Here is a 6612-nt window from a genome sequence, read left to right as displayed (position 1 = left end):
AATATATGTTTATAAAAAATAAAAAATTAAAAAAAAAAAAAAATAGTGGCGAACATCCATGTGAGCCGGGTGGTACAGGGCTGTGCTCCTGAGTGGGTGGGCCAAGCCTGATACATGGCAGGTGCTCAGTCAGTGGCCCTGTATGTGTGGGCAGAAGCTGTGGCCCATCATGGGGGTTTCCTGCCATTCCTGGTTAGAGGGGTCCATTGTGGGAGCAATCAGTGTCAAGTGTTGTAAACAAGGAGGCCCTCTCCACTTACCCCAGCTTCCCAAGAATGGGAGGTCCCTTCTCTTTGATTTTAAGACCTTAGCGTGAAGAATCATATGCTGTGCAAACTCATCACTGCAAAGCCCTCCAGAAACTGTCAATCTAGGGCTGAACAAGAGAAAGAGAGGCCTCTCTTATCCACAGTAAGACCCCCCACTGTGCCCCCAACATGCTGAGTGTGGCCATGTGGGGGTACCCCGTGAGCAGGTCCATCTCATCTACCCACAAGGGGAGTCTGCAGTGCTCTGGAGCCGGCTTTCCTTAGCCTGGATCATTACAGACACAGGTCAGCCCAGGACCCTGGCCAGACTGCCATGACCCTGCTGGAGACCCTCATTAGCCCTGGGGCCCGGGGGACCCAGAGCTGCCCCTGAGGTTCCCTGTGACGGCATCAGAGACTGAGAAATGTGAGAGCCAACAAGGCAGCAGGCACCTCAGTGGGTGCTGTGAAGGCCACCACCCTCCTAGGCAACAAAGAAGGGGGCCCACTGCCAGGCCAGTGCTGCTGATGCTGGGACAGACGCCACCCCTTGCCTTGGCTGTGGGAAGCCACAGGCAAGAGTTTGGGAATCAGCACCAGGACCCGCGCCCCTCCCCAACTCTTTCCTAAGCACGGCTATTAAAACCCCTTCTGGCCTCCAGATGCACGCCTGCAAGCTATTTCCCTTTTGTTATTTCAAGCTCGGGGCCTTGATCTTTTGCCACTTTGGAAGAAGCAGAGAAACAAAGAGGTCTGGTGCCATTGCTTAATAGCAAGGCAGGCTTTCCAGCTTGGGCCAGCGTTCATACTCAAGGTGCCGACCACTGAGCCATTGCTTCGGGGCGGGGCGGAGGCAGGGGGATGTGGCAGGAGCATGAGCTCGGATGTGCTTCCAAGAGCACTCAGCAGCTCTCCCCTGCAGCCTGCAGGCCTGCACTCACCAGAGGGAGCAAGTCTGCCCTGTTGTCTCCCTTCTTGCAGTGGCTGCTGGAAGACAAGAGGTGAAGGATGAAACTTCTGATGTCAACAAAAGCCCAGAAGGGCTGGGCTCCTGCGTCCTTAACCCTGCTTTACTCGTCCAGTCAAAGGTGCAGGATGCCCTGCGGCACTGTGTTAGCTGGTAACCTTTCCTTGGCATTTTAGGAAGAGCACTCAATGACGAGTCTGCAGACCTTCACTCTGACTCTAGGTGAGCAGGGCCTGTGTTTGTCTTGTTGGCTGCCTGGACGCTGGCTCTGAAACAGAGCTGGGCCCTGAAGGGGACCCAGCAGACACTTGCTGAGTGATGGAAATTCCAGCTCTGCCATGGGGAGCCCACGCAAGCCTGGACATCTCATCCATTCCCTTGCTCATTTATTCATGCTCTCAGCAAGCACACTCAGAGCCTGTCCTGATTACAACAGGAGGGGCAACCCACCTGGAAAGTGTGAGGCACACACTAGCTGGGGGCCTCTGGCTGGACAGCCAGTGCAGAGCCCACCGCCTGAAACTGCCATGAGGGGCCTACAGCAGATGGCAGGTGGAGGCAGCTCTGAGAACCAATAAGGAGGAATAAACAGGATTCAGGTTACCGGGGACAAGTGACAGCCACACCCTCAGGTCCGTCCCACCAAGTTACAGAGCAGGTGGGGGAAGGGCTCAGTGTGGTTGGTTCAGGAAGTGACTGAAACAGGTGGTAGGGTGCCAGGCAGAGGGCAGATGGTGTCTGGAGATCAGGAAGGTGGTCTGGGCTGGAGTCTGGGACCTGGAGCCACATGAATGTGGGACAGTAGAGGCTGGAGATGGAAGGAGTCCAGAGAAGCATCCATATCCTGGGGCGGGTGGAGAGGAGGGCTAAGAAATGGAAAGTAGGCAGAATGTCAGGTGGGGGTCTTGGGACTGGCTTCTCCTGCCCTAGGGAAATACAGTCACCTCTAGGACCCCTGCTCCTGTAGGAGGGGAAGGTCCCCAAAAAAAGGGACAAAAGTCCCACCCTCATCATAGACTGGTCCCACAAACACTCTTCCCCACTTTGGTCCCTGCAAACCTGCTCCTCATCCCACAGTATCCTGGCCCTGGAGCCTCAGGCTGTGGCCACATCTTCCTGATCCCGTAGAAACGTGAGCCTGTGCAGTGAGAGCCACAGAAAAATATCTTTCTTCCTAGATGTCTTTGTTTTCCACAAGATGCCATTACTCTTAGATCAAAAAAGGACAGAGCACCAGACTGGAGAGTGAAATATGGACTGGAGAGTGGGCCAAGTTTCAGCTCTGTTTCTAGGTCGGCAGTGACATCTTCTCTTGGCCTCATTCTCTTCTGGATGATTGACAGAATGTCTGTGTGCCCCCACAGAGGGTCAGACAAATACCAGTTGGGTATGAAGAGGAATGTTTTATTCATGGTCAGCATAAGGTGAGCATAAAAGATTGTATCATTGTTATCCACATCATCACACCACTGTCATCACACCACCACCATCATCACCATCACCACCATTATCACCATCACCATCATCACTACCACCATCACCACCATCCCATCACTAACACCATCACTAACACCATCACCACTTTCACCATCACCACCATCATCACCACCATTTTTACCATCACCACCATCACCATCATCACCATCACTGCCATCATCACTATCACCATCACCACCATCACCACCATCTCTATCACCACTATCATCATCACCGCCATAACCATCACCATCATCATCATATGCATCATGACCATCACCACCACCACTACCACCATCATCATGAACTTCACCACCACCATCACTATCATCATCACCAACACCATCATCAATCCTGCACATGAAGTCCTGCCACCATCTCATCCTGCCAAGTGGTCTTCCTGTGGCAGAAAACACATACAACCATCTGAGTCAGCCCACCCCATTTACGGACAATTTTGCTAACAGGAAGTTCTTTGCCTTTTTTTTGTTTGTTTCAGTTGTAACCAGTCTCACATTCCCATTAACAAAAAAAAAAACCAAAAAACAAAAATCAACATCCCTCCTTCGGGTGACATTTTTAAAATATTTTAAGATAACCATTGCCTGTTTTATCCCAAACCAAATAATTTCTTCAACCATTCCATTTCAACTTGTAAATCCCAATCCCACCATTTTGAGATAATTATTCCTAGTGTTTTTGTCGTGTGTTTCTTCTGTTATTATATCATATATATATATATATATATATATATATATATATATATATTTACCAGTCAAGCCACAAGATTCATCTTATGACTTGTCTTTTTCATAGAATGGATCAGCCACATGTTCACGAAATGTCCCTCTAAAATAACATCCTTCTCCTCTTTCCAAAAGTCTGACAGTCTCCCCTGCTCCTTATTCTCAGTGGTTTCTGAAAAGTCATTGGAAGAGAACCGCAAGACCCTCCACTCCCAATATGTACCCCTCACCGGTGTCTACATCCATTCCCTGGGCCTTCCCACCTGTCCATGCTTTTCCCCCTGGTCACCCCCAGCCCGGGCCTAAGAGCCCTCAGCACACCTCTCCAGGGTTGGTCTCCTGATAGGTTCCCTTTCTTTCCTTCACTCCTTCCCATTGCTGTCACTCCCTGCAGCATGAAAGCACGAGGTGGTTTCCCCTCTCCGACCCTCTTCCTCCACCAGCACCCTCAACCCATGGCATCATGCCTCTTTACAGCAAATGCTGTGGATGGCTGTCAGTACTCAATGTCTCCAGACTGTCCTTCACTACAACCAGACTTCAACCCCTCCACACACCCAGACAGCTCTTATCAACGTCACCAGATTAGCTGTTAACAAGTCACTGGATTTGTGGGTGATTAATAATTATTAATAATTCCTGGCTTTTATCTTACTCTACTCACTATGCGGATGAGGAACAGCAACCCAGGACAGGGCCAGCATTTGAATCTAAGCAAAGGTGAGGGGAAATGAGCAAGAAGGGCAGGGGTGGCCGACCTCATAGCCTCTCTGCCACCCCATCTCCACCTGGCTCTCTTTGTGAGCTGGGGGGAGTTGGGTACACACTAACGTACAAAGTCCCTGTTTTGGGACTTTTCAAACATGTCCCTGCAGAGGAGAAAGAAGAGAAGAGAGAAGGTCATGGAGCCCCGGTCCAGCTGTATCACCTACGTTTGAACCCACTGACCATACTAGTTAACTGTTCCCAGCCTGAGTTTCCCCAAATGGTTATCATGAGAATCAGAAGAGACGCTAGGACTGCCTGGTGCAGAGCCTGCCCCCAGAAGGGCCTTGCAAATGTGCTTGTCCCTCTGGTCTCTGCAGTGAAAGGGCAGGCTCCGATGAAGGGGGACCATGGGGAAAGCGGTCGCTGCTGCTGGAGTCACCTTGGAGGCCTTAGCTGGGCCCCTAGAGGACAGGTGAGCAGGACAAGTCAAAACTGGCCTGGGCAGAGCCTTCCTGTGACCCTTCTCCAGGGACCCAGCCAGCCTCCATTACCTATCAAGTCAACTTCTTAAAATGGGAACAGACTCACCCAGGAGAGGAAGGAAAACCTGGGTGAGGGAGGACAGGTTCCAGCATGGGAAGGGAAGGGAAGGGGCTGAAGCACAGGCTTTCAGTCCATCCCCGCCAAATGGGTCCATTTGCCCACCTGGGCCTTGCCTTCTGATCTTTGACATCAGGCCAGACTGGACATGGTCCCATGGGCCAGAAGGTGTACGCACATGCCTGTGTGCAAGGGGAGTGGGGAGGGTATGTACACACCCCTGGGAAGATCCCCACAGGACCCAGCCCTGGTAACTGAACAGGAACATCAGATTCAATGGCCCAGCCACTGTGGCGGGTGCAGCCTCCCCTCTCTGGGTGGGGCTGGGGTCCTCAGAGAGCAGATGCAATCCCAGAGCCAGGAGGGACCCCTGCAGGATGGTGGGAACACCCCGACTTCTCCTTTGTTCCCTCTACATAAGAGAAGCTGTAGGACGCTGCCCAAATGCTGCTGATTGAGGAACAGCTGACAGAGGCCCAGGGTGAAGATTAAAGCCATGGGTTAGCCTGTAGGAACAGCTCCTGATAGGTCAGATCTCAAAGTTGGACGTTTAATTAATGAATCCCTCCAAGTAAAAATAAATAGAGAGATGACCCAGCTCAGCCCCATACCACAGAGGGGGTCAGGAAGGAGTTGAAATCTGCCCCACACATGGTGAGGCCTGGAATGTGTGTGGGTCTGCGTGTCTGTGTGAGTGCGTGTCTGTGTAAGTAAATACATCGATGTGTGTGTGAAATGTGTTTTAACATTAAGAACTTGGACCCTCCATTTTCCTTGGGAGGTGGAAGCTCTCAGAGTGAAAATCAGATGCAGGTCCAGGCACGATGGAAAGTCCAAGTCTGATTAAGGCAAGCCTCCTGCCTCTCCTCACTGGGGACTTAGGTGACCCCCGCAGATTTGAAGCAGCTTCTGCAGCCCTCGTATGTTTAGGAGGAGCTAACCATTATCCCATCAAGTATGAACCATGAACAGTATGTTTCCATTTAAACCTCCTGAGTCTAAGAGGGTATTTCATTCCATGAAAAACCATTGAAATCATGCAGAATTATGAGGAAACAACCTATTGATTCATGTCAGTCCTTCCTGAACCTCTAACAAGATGAGAATTCTTTCCCGATGAGTCTTCAACTCCAAAGCTGGATGGATGTTTTGACGAAGCAAGAGCTTTGATGTGAGAGAATTGCCATCATTTGGACTAACCGACATGCCTGCCCCATGAATGGACCAAGGAGATTTTCCATTGATTAGCCTCGACAAATTCCAGGGGCTGAGGCAGTTTCACTGCATCCTAGAGAGCCAAAGAAAAATGGCACAATAACGCACATTTATCAAAATACCATACGTTCTTATACAAATCACACCCCAAAACACCTTCTCTCTTATTCACTTGCAGAAAAAAATAAAGATAAATATCAAAGACTCTGAAATCAGGAAAAGCCACAGCCCCATGATGGATGCTCTGGAGGAAACCAGCTGAGGGTGTGGAAAGAAGGCTCCTGGCAAAACCCCCGGACCTGAGCTGTGGGAGACACCATAGGGCTCAGGCATACAGGACAGTAATTTTTGCTCTCACTGATTTGGGACAAACAGGAAACCCACATGAAACTGCTCACTCCAAGATGAGCAAATGCAAGAAAGCCATCACCTTAACCTATGAAAAAATTCAAAATCAAAAAATCAAAAAACAGCAAGAAAGCAGACGAAGAGACTTCAAAACACTTACTGCCTCATATTCTCGAGTAAATGAAAGAAAACATGCAAAAATATGTACATCAGAAAAAAATATGTATCTCTAGTACCCTTTTTCAAGTCCTATATATACATATATATAGTCATTGGGCTTCATAAACACTGTGCTTATATTATC

The sequence above is a fragment of the Mustela nigripes genome, chromosome 3, assembly GCF_022355385.1.
Source record: "Mustela nigripes isolate SB6536 chromosome 3, MUSNIG.SB6536, whole genome shotgun sequence".
NCBI classification, from domain to species: Eukaryota; Metazoa; Chordata; class Mammalia; order Carnivora; family Mustelidae; genus Mustela; species Mustela nigripes.
This window is presented reverse-complemented; position numbering follows the sequence as displayed.